The sequence below is a fragment of the Struthio camelus genome, chromosome Z (assembly GCF_040807025.1).
Source record: "Struthio camelus isolate bStrCam1 chromosome Z, bStrCam1.hap1, whole genome shotgun sequence".
NCBI classification, from domain to species: domain Eukaryota; kingdom Metazoa; phylum Chordata; class Aves; order Struthioniformes; family Struthionidae; genus Struthio; species Struthio camelus.
In genome coordinates, this window is record NC_090982.1 from 62,049,810 (window position 1) to 62,063,872 (window position 14,063).

Consider the following 14,063-nt stretch of genomic DNA (forward strand, 5'->3'; position numbering starts at 1 on the left):
GTAAATGTTAAAAAAAAAATTTCTGGCATAAGTAGCATCTTGGAAAATGGAGTGTTATGTCTTGAATGTAAGTATTTCTGATAGAGATAATTTTTCTTAGATTGGTAGGAACTTTAAAAGTTTAAAAAGTAAGTTCTTAATTAAAATATATAAATAAAAAGTAACCTAATGTTAAAATAGTAAGTTTTATGAGCTATCATGAACAATATCGAGTGCCAAAAATATATTTGAATGTTCTGCTGCTAGAAAAACTTTTTAAAATGTAGTTTGTGCAAAGCCATAAAGGAAACCCCAGAAGAGGTAAGTGTATGTCGGCATAAATTCTTGAGGGATGGCACATAGCTTATCCTCCCTCATAAATCCCAATGAAAGACTGTGCACAGGCTTGCCCCCTTCTAATACTCTTGACTGTGTCTGAGCTCTGAGACCTAGGAATTGCTCCCAAGTCCAGATATATGCTACATTTATGTGCCAAATCCATGATACCATGTGGTGGTGAGACTAGGGATGAGTAGTACCGCTGCCTGCTCCCTCCCATGCTACCCTAGCTACTGAGAGAGGAATACACAGGCAAATAAAACAGTATATTCAAGCCAGAATCCCCATCTAGATAGAGGAGAACCAGGACTGTGACATGCTTTTTAAAGCACATCTGCCCGCTGTCCAGGCTCAATTATTGAAGTCCCAAAAAGGACAGAGAAGAAGCAAGACTATAAGGATATATTAGATCTAGGCAGATGCTCTGGAGAGGATCTTGAGTCTATGTTCATACCTTGGAGGAAGAATGTCAAAGGAAGCTGGCCCTGTAGAAATCTGAGGTGTATTCTGTCACTGGAAATTAAACAAATGATTAAAATCTTTGAAGGAAGTCTACACTGCAGTGAGCAGGTCCTTTTGCATGTCTTCTGAAGCACAGTCCTACATGGGACTACAGCTGGTAGCCACCCTTCTGATGCTGCCTCAGAGGATATCAGGATATCATGAAGGATGGAAGTTATCCCTTGTTCCTATGGGCTGCTCACATGGTTTAAGTAACTAACTGGGTGTATAGGAGTTGTAACTCCCGATTAGGTAAATATTAGAACGTGCTGAAGTGAACATGCAGATAAAGAGCAGCAAACCTGCAAATTTTGATTTTTAGTGATATATTAGCTTATAAATATATTTTAGGGTAGTGTTTAGCCAGAACATTTTATTTCCATTGTTTGCATATGTCATTCTGTGCTTTTATGTAGCATAAGGTATGGAATACATGAAATTAGATTCTTGACTTCTGCCCGTCTAGTCATATTCTTATATATAATACAAAACCTCATAATAGTGTTAAACTTTATATACATATTTTGAAGTATTTCTCAGAATCTGTAGACAGAGCATCTTATGTATACGTGTACACATATATTTATATAGACCTACTTTTGCATACCATACACTATTTTACTTGCAGTTTTAAAAAGAGGAATAGTAGTTGTTAGCATTGTCTGTTATGATTCAGTTACTGCTAGACAATCTGCAACGTCATAGCATGCAGCAGGGTAATAATATCCTATGAATTAAGAGTAGCCACATTCTGCTCTGCTTTACTTCTCTGCAATGCCTTACAAATACTTAACTACTTAAGGCATTTGCCGTTTTTGGTTTTGTTGGTTTGATAAGTCAAACACAGCTCTGGGCTCAGTGATGTTCTCCGTGATAAATCTGTCAATCTGATGAATGTATTTAACTTACAACTTATATTTTCAGTTTCCATCAATACCCTAACTTGTCTTTTAAAATAGTTATCTGGACTGGCTAGTGAGCTGTTACCAGAAGTCCAAATTGTGTTGTGTATGGTGTGATTCAAAAGTGTTGTTAAAAGCAATTTCAGCAGTTTCACAGCTCCTCCATCGTATTTGTGTATTGGATGTAGGCTCAGAAACTTCTTGGTGCTTTCATATGACAGATCATTCCTCTGTGTCCAACTTCCTTTTGTGCTTGTTGGTACTTTCTGTGGCCTAGAGCCTGTAAACAGCATGTTGCTGATATGAGGCAGATCAAAAATTGCTGTAGCCATTTACAGGCAATTTACTACAATGCAGAGGTTTCCTTTGATGACAGCGAGTCCAACTCTTGGTTACTAGAACAAAGGAGGTAACACTCCAATGTTTGCAAGTTCCATATTGGCCTGTTAGGGCCATTGAAGGGATTTGGCAACTTGCTGTGGCGCATGACTGGCTCAGATTCATGTCTAATTTGAAGCCTTCCAGTCAGGAGTTGCTGTCTGATCCTGAGGACGTGTCCTTCAGAAAAACTATCTACACAGGTTATTTTTCCAGTTTTGTTTGGGGAATAATATGGTAATTAAACATATGGTTATGCCAATATAAATCCCTAATATGGATACTTTATTCTGGAACAGAAAAGGAAACAGGATGATATTTTGTACTTAGTGTACAGATTCAAAAAATTGTTGTTTGCTGTTGCTTATCTATAAAAGAGATAAGTTTAAATTTGATGTGCAGCTTCAGAAGCTGAAGTTCTTGTGTACTTCTACTGCACAGTTTTTACTCTCTTCTTGGGATAATTTGTGTCAGATATTTTTAATGCATACTTTTGTTACCACTGCTTCACCTATTCCCCCCCTAAATTTTTCCAGAAGAATGGATAACACCTTGAAGTGATATTGGTACACCACATTTTATTCCAAATTAGGGAAAGTTATTATTAATTTTGTTTACTGGAACATGAATCAGTTAGCACGGATTTGCTATGTAAAATGGAAGTCAGCAGTTGGCTGTAAGGTATGCAGTGTTACAGGATTGTTATTGTCATCTTCTCTCATTATTTTTTGAAGTAAATGTGGGAAATTAAGGACAGAAACTCATTTTCACTTTTTTATTCTTTAAACTTTCTTAATATATAATTAAATCTGTGCATTCTCTTTTGAATTATGTCATTGTCAGGTGATGTACTGAGAAGATATTAGTAGGAAACAAAACAGAAATGGGCAAGGATCTCATGACAGATTGTCTGGATTGTCTGGAGTATATTGGTCTAGGCAGGCTGGTTTAAGAGTTTATGTAGGAGTTAAATATCTATAGCCTTGGAGGATCTGGGCCTTTCACAATCTATATTGTATACAGCAATGTATACTGATGTATTCTTCCTGTAATTATTTGCAGAATTCCTTCTTGTTATTTGGAAATAGCTTTGTGATTGCAGCTTGACTTTTGTAACTTTGCAGCTTGAAAGTACCTGGTTCTCTGCATGCCTATTGGGAATCCATAGGAAGTTTGTGATCTTTAATAAATTTTGAAACAGGTCTTTGATTTGTAGGAGCTGACATTTCATACCATAGCTTTTGATGTTTGTTCTTTACTAAGATCTAGAGAAGAAAATATTGTGTTCTGCTTTCTTATTTTTGTTGTGAAAACAATGAAAGAAGAATGGTTGATCTCTTTCATCTTTATGCGTTCTCATTATGTAGTCATTCCCAGCAGATGGTCTGGGGATCCCCCACCTCACTGTCTATTGGGAGGGACACTCAGAGATGGAATGAAATTTCTCCTTGCAATGGAAATGTCTTCTTAAAATCACGACTCTAGAGTGAATTTTAAGCTTCCATAATATGCTATTTCTCCGGGAGAAAAGGCAAGAAACCAGTCATGATTTTTAGTAGTAATCATATTCTTAAAAGTATTCACACTCCAAACAGACAATGGTTGTTCCTATAATTAACCATAAAAGAACAAAAGAGAGAGGAATACTGCCACACAGTAGGCAGTTCTTCCCCCACATCTTTAGTTGTAGCTTTGGAGCTTTTTTTGTTCCTGGCGGATGATATGCATATATTGAACATATGAAAAAAAGAAAGAGGAATGTTACAGATAATCTGCACTGCCTGTCAAGATTACATTGTGCAGAGCAGAAGAATAGTACATATAATTAAACTTTCCTGTCTTTATGGTTGCTAATTCCGCCTACAAAGATCTCTAGGGGAATTTTTCTTATAATCACAAATATAATCAGCTTCCAACAGGGCTTTATTTCTGCAAATGTCTTCCCAACCCCTACAGAATCTCGGCAGCATTTCTACACCAAGATCAGTAGCCTGAAAAATACCTTTGTAGAGAATAAGAAGCTCTAACTTTTAAATATATGGTATCGTGAAGAGGCTAAGCACTTCAAATGAAAGAACAGAGGATCCTGACTTCATAAAATACATAATCTGCAGCTCTGTCTTTCTAAATAGAGGGAATCTTTGCTATTCCTTCTTTCCTGCAGTTTTGATATTTGCGCCCTCCAGCTCGTGTGTTCCACGACACAAAGGTAACCTTACCAAACAGTTATATTTTTCTCAAAAAATCTTGAAGGTACCTGTAAGATGTTGTTAAGTTGGAGGAACATAGTATTTCTTGTCACAAATAGATAAATATATTCACAATGTGTCCTATATTATGATAATATGAAGAGAAGCATGTATAAATACCCATCCATCTCCAGATGAGCTATGAGCAGACCTTAAGATTAAGAGTGAAGAAAATGAAAAGATGTGCAAATGAGATTGTTCACTGCAATTTCAGCTGTTATCTGTTGGTGTGGATGAAACCTAGACTTAGTAATGATTCTCCTAGCTCAAAGAAATTTCTGGGGTTTTTAGAGACAGAAGAATGAACTCCAACTTGCTAGTTGGGTATAATTTTCTATAATCATAGTCAGCTAGCTGAATTTAGCGAGCTAACTGACTGGGACTGGTCAAAACGTCAGGTAGTTGTAACTGCTGAGTGACCCCCATCCTGATGTGCACACCTGCCTTTAGGTTATTACGTTTGTCAGGGATCTGCTACTGTCTTGGCTGATCAGTGTTGCATTGGGATTGCTGGGTTAACTTTGGGGATGCAAAACGTCAGTGAGATAAGGAAAGAATTGAAAGCAGAAAAGAAATGGCAAGGGAAAAGATAAGCAAACAGTGACAGATCAGAGAAATACTGTGCAGCACGTAATTTTTCAAAGACTTTTAGATCACCCAAAACTAACCCTTTTTGGTCTTCAGCTTGTTCTCTCACCACTGAATGCTATTTTCAGCATTTAATTGGTATAATAATTATAACTGCATCCTTGGAAATTTACCTGTTTGCCAAAATGTTTTTTAACTAAAGCTTGTTTTTATTGTTGACTCTGTTTTTTGTTAGTAATTTTCTGTTGAAAAATTCAAATCTACAAGCCTGCCTACTTTTCCATATTTTTGTTCTCATACTGTGGCGGTAAAATGGTTAATGTCAGTGGAAGGAAAATAGTTAACGCCCCCGAGGCCTTTGCAGGCCTGTCTAGCAAAAAAACATCAGCAGTGACCTTGCTGAAGTCTGTGTTCCCAGTTATTAAAGGAATGTATTGTCTGTAAAAATTGTATTGTCTGTTTTGTTAGAGCCTCCTCTCCTAAAGTAATTCACTCCCTTTTTCTGTTTACTCACACACCTGTTGTCTTGTGAAGGACGACTTGTATAACCCAAAGGTGTTAACTGTGTAACAGCCTCATTAGGGTGGAGTTCAAATCAACAGAGGCTGTCACTCTGTATTCTCCCCTACAGCTGTAGTAATAAACTCCTCCTGCTCTGACCTGAGCCTAAATTGTATTCTGTTTTTTCCATGAAGAAAGTAAAAAAAAATGTAAATAATAGATATTATTTTTCTATTTTGATGTTTTTTTCCCAGCTGGTGTGTTGTATATGTTGTTCTTGATCACTTTTTTGTTCTTCGTTACTTCTCTGAGAACACATGACTTTTCTATTTCTAGCACCCTTGATTTTATTATCTGTCCCATTATTGAATTTAACATTCATCTGGCATTACTTAAAATGTGCAGAGTTCATCACTGAATATTACTCAGATCTTTAGAGAAGAGAATCAAATGTTCTTCTCTTCAAAAGTTTCTCTGTGATGATGTTCTATTAAGTTATATGCAGTTTGCACTGTTCACTAGCTCTGTTGTTCAAAATACACTTATTTTCTCTGATTAGAAGGAAACAAAAATATATTTGAACTTCACAGAAGTGGTTCTGGAAGGATATATGTTATCACACACCGCACAGTGTGTGTCCCTTCTTCACTGGCAAATCACAGGCATAGAGGAAGTAGGCCAGGGACTGGAGAGAATGAAACAGAGAGAATATGTGATAATTTCTCCCTTCACTCTGTATCCCCCAAAGTAAATCAAATGCAGTAGCCATCTGTGGTGCTGATGGTAATATGATTACTAGAGGAGCCATGATGCTGAAGAGGCCAGAAGTTTAAGAGGCACCCAGTGTTGGTTCTCTCAGGCAAGAAAGAGGATCTTTCACCTTGAGGGAATGGTCAAACTCCTAGATATTTCTCTTTACAGAAGAGTGCATAACATAGCACTGCAGCAGACCAGGTGGAGTCGAAGTCCAGGCTGTAAATGAGTAAGTGTTTTAGACGTTATACTCATGTAACTAGCATGTTATTGATCCTGTGTTGTGATGACAGGAGAGGTCTTTCTGCCCTTCAGAATGCATATGGACATGTGGTTGTTGTGTGCAACAGCTCTATGATCTGTTGAATGATGCCTTCCTTACCTTTTGATGTTTTTTATCTGCATATATGTAATTACTCAAAACCAATCAGGCATTATTCTTCTGATTTCAAGTTTTTTTATCATCTTGATCCAACATACAGGCTCCATGGGTCACAGATGCAAGTGGGACAGAAAAGAAGCAGCTTAAGAGCAGAGTAGAACTGGGTCTAAAGGCTGAGGAGGATTCTCCAGAAGAGAAATGCAGTGGCAGAGATCACTGCTTTTGTCAGGACTGTCACAAGTAGAAAAAGACTGGCAGAAGCTGGAAAGTACTGGAGAACCAGAGAAGGTGTCAGCTCATAAACAGTACCTGTTTATGGGGTCCAAGTCAAAGAAACAATTGGAGAAAAGATGGAATTGTTGATGTACAAACAGAGTTCTCTTTAGGGTAATATGCACTTTATTTCCTTTAAATGTGTGTATCGGTGCTTTTGAGAACAGCTCTCCCTTTCTCTCTTTTAAATTAGCTGTTTGTAAGTGTATAATCCTCCCATTATCCCTCTGCAGAGTGTCATGAAAAACAGCAGGTGATAAAAGAAGCAAATCCAAATTTGGCCTTTGTAGACCAAATCATTCTGCATGTACTGACAGTCTAAAACAAAAATGTGAATGAGAAACACATATTGGAAATAACATAACTTTTACAAGTTGTATCGTACTTCAAGGAAAAATCTTATTTTAGGGAAAAATTGTTTCAAGGAAAAATTTAGGGGAATTACTTTTTTTGCAACAGAGATGAAATTGATTGTTAAACAAAAAAAATTAAATATTTAATGTTTTAGAAGGAGAAATACAATCCAAGCGTAACTGCGGGCTCAGAAAAATTAACAAATTACCATGAAATAAAAAGTAACTACATATATAATCAGGTAATTGTCTGTGAGCATACTTTTAGCCTGTAAGAAGCACAAAGTAACTTGAATAGCTATGATGTCTTTCCCTGGCAGCTAAGCTAACTTCAGTTACCTACCGTCTGCAGATTGTAGCTGACTAAAACTGTGTACATGAGCAGTTTGCGAACTTAAATTGATAGGTGGCAGACAGTTCGATCACAGTAGCTTGCTTGTAAGATTTGATAAGTTTAACTAACATTACGGTTAGGCACAACAACAGTACTGTCCTACAGAAGTTTTGTGCATTTTGTTTTAGCAATACAAAGGTGTTATTAGAATTAAAATAGCCTCTGATCATGCACAGCTTGATATCAGTGATATAAAAGCAATTAAAGTGCAGTCACGCAAAGTAATGTTTTTGGCGATTTCCACTTACTGTTTCCTAAATCACCACTTTCCAAAAGTTAAGTATTTATTAATGTTCGCATAAGACTGATCACATACTGGAGCACTTTCTTCCCTTCAGTGCATCTGAAAGTTTTAAAAAAGAGAGCACGGTAATTTTATTGCCCAATCTTTTAAGATATCTTTTAAATAAAATAATGTCATCAAAAGATAATTTCTGTGGATGCAGACTGATGATACCTTTGTCTTATTTAATCATATTTTATATATTGCAATCCAGTAAGCTCCCTTCTCTCTCAGAAACAATTGTTACCTTGGAACTTCAAGAAGTATTGTAATACGTATTTCTAATGGAGTAGCCTGACTATGCACCTATTCAGAACAAAAGGAAAATGGAAACAGGTTTTAGACTGAAATATGATTAAACAGAAATCTGGCCTGACAGTTTCTAGGATTTGTGTGACATATTTTAAATTTAAGAAGTTAACATTTAAAATATATCGTGTATCTTGCACACCTAACCTATATACATGTAAAGAAGATCAGAGAGGAGAGAGTTGGCTGGATTCTCTCATCTACCAGTTTTTCCTTGCACTGCCTATCACTATAAATGCATCTAACAAGTGTCAGTGACATTCTTTTATAGTGATATGGTCAAAGCTAGAAAAGGCAGGCACTAACAACAGCTGAATTTCAACAGATTCAGAAGAGAAGGTGGCAGAGTAGTTGGTCTTGGTTTTAGAGGAAAAAAGCTTTATGTAGTTAGATGACAGTGGTTAAGGCAGTGTTATCTGAAATTCATTCTAAACCACTCATTGCCATTGCCAAAAAAGCTTCACCACTAACTCCATTAAAATACAGATTTCTTTTTCTGCCTCAGACACAACGCTGGCAAATCCAGTGGTAATCTGAGGTAGCTGGTTTGTGTAAACATAGTCCTCAGAGCGTATGACACAAGCGCAGAAAATCCAAGTCTAGGGTCAGATTATGGACACATCAGCTTTTCTAAACAACTCTCTTCAGTATGTAAGCGACCACTGATTGGCACAAGTAAAAGTGAGGATGAGACCTGGCAGAATAATAAATGTCTGTTAGCACAGATTGGCTGAGAGAGGTTATGGGATTAGATACAATTTTATTCAGAAAAGGTAGGATGGTGACTCCTAGGGTGTTAAAACTATGTATTAAAGGATACAAGAAGGTCATCTGAGAATTCCAGAGAAGTGAAAACATGCCTTATTCTGGAAACAGCAGTATGAAGAAGTTGTTAACCCTTGCTATATACATTATATCATGTTAACACTTATTATATATTCTATCTATATGGATAGAACAGAAGGGCCTCTGATGGTGGCACAGGACATATTCCCACCTCTTCCTCTCTGAAAAGGGAAGTAGGCTATGTTTATTTATACTGGCTGGTAAAAACTGTATATGTATCTACCATAAAATACTATTCTTACTTTTCTATCGCTTAATAGGTCATAATGCATTTCAAATATATTTTTACTAGGCACAGTAGACAGAACATAGTGATGCTTGACGCTTTGTTCAAAAGAGAACTGAAAACTGAAAGGAATTGCATTGTTAGAAATGGAAGATGGAGCTGCTGGGGATTTGTACATATATAAAGAAAGAGGGAAAAACAAAGTAGATCAATATGATTTGAAGTTCTGTGAGCTGCCACGTTTCATTAACAAAAAATAACGTGCATATTTTAGATTGGAAATAATAGTCACAAACAATGATACTCTTATAAAAGATAAATATGTAGTCATGAGATGTTGTTAGCCCATTCGTACTGATGCTGTGGATGCATAGAAGATATCTTTTCCTTATCTCTTAAGGGAGAGCAGACCATCCTACCTGCGGAGGTCTCAAGGCAGGCAAGAATATAGACTGGTTGTGATGGCACACTCTTGGTGTTAGGATTTTGGATTACCTAGTGAATTCAGAAGACATCATTCACATCATTCAATAATTCTACCGAAAATATTCCTGAGGGCACTTGGTCTTTATGTGATTGTTTCTAGTATTTTTAGCAAAAAAAATATGACTGTCAAATATATTCTTATGGAAGACTTTGATTTACCTGCATTACCACTTGCCTAATCAGCTAGCATAAAGCAGCTAGATGTGCTTAAGTTTACCACAACTTTTTAAGGAAACTCAGACTGATCAGTTGAGTTCAGGGCCATTCCACATAATGGAAAGGCGTATCTCTTTGACCTGAAATGTGAGTAAAATGGTAGACTGATCTTGCCTAAAAGATTACTTAGACTAGTCATGACCCATAGTACATCCCATGGCGCTCTCCTTTCATTTCCCTGTGACTTTCCATGGCTCAACTAATGCTTTCCTTTGTCAGAGCTGGCAATGATGAACACCCTGGTTGGGAGATGGGAGAGATCATCTTTAATTTGGCACATAACTGCTGTGATGTCATCCATAGACACCGTTTTGTTCTGGCCTTGAAGGAGACTGATTTCCCACCTTACTTTCCAAATGATTTTTAGTATCAAATTATATTCTTTTTGATTCTATACTTGGTAAACTACTGAAGGATGGCATGACAGAATATAAGAACATTTTAAGTTTTGGAATGCTGGCTCCAATGATATCCAAGAAGAGTCATAATAAGATTATTTATTGTTTGTTTGCATCATATTTATTTTAGTTTAATCTCTTGCCTCAAGACTCATCACAAGAAAGAATTTTCTTTTCCTCTTAATTCATAATTTAGTTTACAGAGATGTCCCTTCCTTCCTCTACAGATATTAAAGGTGATCACAAATAAAGGTGTGTGTTCATGTGTATATATGCATATACATATGCGGATATTTGAATAACCCGCAGATGGCTGATTGGTGTGTCCTCCTCATATATTCATTGTTTATCAGGCAGACTAGGGGGCAGCAGGAAATTCTTTCCACTCTCAGATTAGCAGCAGCCGTCAGCGTATCTTTTGCCACCCATTGTAGCATGGAACACGATCTACTTCTTTGGAGTATTTAGGCATGTTTCTTCTCAAACTTCCTCAATTATGGGATCTAGGTCATTGGAAATAATTTTTTCTCTCTTCCTCTAGAACATCATAGTTTTTCTACAGTTCTTAAGTTTGTTGTAAGGTGTTAGGATCATTTTATTAATCTGGATATGTTGCACAGATAGTCTGTGGATCTTTCACAAATAAACATCTGTTTCATATTTGTCTGCATTTTCAGGACTTACTGATACAAGTTATCACTTCAGTCTCTGTATTCTTTTTCCGTATTGACTGATACTTATTTAGTTGGCTTTGAGGCTCGCTTACTGCATATTATGCTGGGAAGGCAACACTTAAACTCTTATTTTCCTACTAGACTGTTGAGAGTTTGGCTGAGACCTCTACATATTAGTGCTGTAGTCTTGTCCAAATGATATACAATAACTCTTCATTTTTAATCATTTTCAGTTTAAACTGACAGCTTGACACTCAGGACTTGATTCTACCCGAGCTAGCAGACTTACTGCCGCAGAGTAAAATTGATTTGGTTGTCTCAGAGATCTGCATATCCCTATGACAAATAAAGATCACTTCAGAAACAAAATGGATATTTCCAACTAGCTTAGTTAATCATGTCTTTATCTGTATTGTTTTAATTTCAACTTTTAATTATATTGTTATGTTTTCTTGAAGAGTGGAGATATAAGGCTTAGTTTTTAATTGATTTTTATCATGGCTTTACCTGTGAATCATCAGCCTCAAATGGAATCATCATAAATATTTTCCTCCTATTAGTAGTTACTGAGATTTTGAGATTGTACGTCAGACTTTTGTTTCGCAGCTGGTGGTTCCTTCTTGCTTTTAGGTGATAGTATTCCATATTGGAGGTGAAAGGTTTGCTGCTGCTTTACAGTTGTGCAGTCAAAATGAACCTATGAAAAGAAAAGGGTGAAATCTTTGTGAAATGACATGGTTTGTTAATAACCTGTTAATAGCTGTGATGAAAGAGACAGTATTTTGAATGCTTACATTGCTTCAAATTATCATCTTCCGATGAAGAATTGTTATGTTGGAAATTCATTCACTAGCCCTGCTCTGAGGTGCTTACTCTTCCATGCGGGAAAACTTGGCAACTTTTCTGGAATACTGTTTTCACTGGCATTGCTCGCCTGAGGTTTTTTGTTCCCTACGATATGATTCCAAGCCATGTGACAGAACATTTCAAGATAAACCACAGAATCACAGAACGGTTGAGGTTGGAAGGGACCTCTGGAGATCATCTAGTCCAACCTCCCTGCTCAAGCAGGGAGTAAATAGTGTGTCTGAAGTAAAACAAACAAAACAAAACAAAAAAAGCTTAGTATTAAATTGACTTGCCTACACTGATAAATAAGGCAACACTGTCAAAATCAGAAACTACAGGTTTTATTGTCTCTGTTTTGGAAGAAGGAAAGGCAAATTCAAGTCTTTCATTCTAAGTGATCCCCAAGGAAGAACTAGGTAAGAGGGGAGTGAGGCAGTATAAGACTGTGTGCTGTGGCTACCTTTCTACTGCATGTCATAATACAGTATACTCAAGTTGTGAAAGAGCTACCCTGGGAAGTAAAATAGTATAGTGCCAGTAGCGTGGAGTTCTTCACTACTATAGCTAGATGGCTTCCAGTACCTAAGTTGGCTTGTTTGGTGCTAGCTGTGGTATCATTACACTGCTTCTCAGTGAGGATTGTGGACGTACGCTTTGTTCAGGAAATAAGCGGAACCCCAGAGAGCTTTCATTCTTAATACAGAGGTGCATTTTTCTTTTAGTTCATAAGGGCAACTGTTATTGTTATTACTATTAAATGTCATAATTCTGTAGCTATGTGAACTTGTCTGTCCTTAATTCAGCACTACAGTCATACGTTATTATTATGATTAAAAATGACTCATGGAACTGTGAAAATAACATTGTAGAATAAATGCTCTTTCCAGACTATTAGTCATTCCCTCACGTAAGGAAGGCTGTAGAGTTTCCAATGAGCTTCAAAAAAGGCCAAATTCTGTTTTCAGTTTCTGTAAGTTGTGACTTGACCTAACATCAGAAGCAGATTTCCTTCTCTTTAAGGTATCTGGCAACTAAAATAAACCCCACATGTAATTCTAGTAATTTCCACTGAAACTTATTTGGCACATGAGAAAAAATGTAGTTTAGTGAAAACCACAAACTACAAACTTGTATTAAATATATTTGACTATAAGCACATCCAGACTAAGCACTGCAGGCAGAGTATCTAGCTTGGTTCCAGATTTCATTAGTTATAGTCAATTTTGATTAAACTACCCATAGACTTCACATATTACCAATATTCGATCTTATCTACTAACCTGGCTATCAGCCAGACGCTGCAGAATCCTGGAAATCTCTTCCTTGGATTTAGGTATAACTCTTTTAGACAAAATCAAAAATGTCTCAAAGATTCACTTACATAGCAAAAATGATGAGCTGAACTGCTGTTCTTTTGAAAGATCCAGTTGTGTTCTGGTCTGGCTAAAAGATATGTGTCCATTTTATTTTCCTGGTATTTAATACCATCTCTCTTCACACCTTTGCCAATCTGGTGCAACCTCAGCAGTTTACATATCGCTTCCTCCTTTAGTCCAGGACTCGGTATTTTGATCCCTTTAAATGTTTCTTTGTATTTTGTGTATATCTCAGTGTATATCTCAGACAGCAAATACTTCTTGATAAGACTGAGCTATATAATGTACTAAGACTAGGGAGTCAGTCAAGATGTTTCCCTGTTCTCTTTTTTCCTCTCTCCTTTCCCATTCCTCTGAGGATGAAGTAGTGGGACTGCAAAGTGAGGGATGAAGCACCTCATGGAGAAACAAGAAAAATGGTTCTCCTGCTGGCTGTGTAGGCCGGCTTGATCTAAACACTCACACACTTTAAAACAAATACTTATATAAAAGAAGGGAGCCAATGCAGTACTGTACCAAGTGCAACTCATGTTGGAAAGCAGACCATTGACTATCATATTGCATCAATTCCCTTGGTTTCAAGGGCATCAGTACAAGAGAGCAAAAGACAATGTAGCTTGTAATCTGTAACGCTCTTCTTGCCCAGTATTTCTTGTCACTTGATGAGGCAGAACAGATGAGGAGCAAATTAAATGTTATTACAACTTTATGTTCCATGTTGTTCTCCATTTCCAGCACATCTCTTACCACATTTCACCAACATCTGTCCTATCTACTATAACACACAGTACTTTGGAGGAGAAATGCC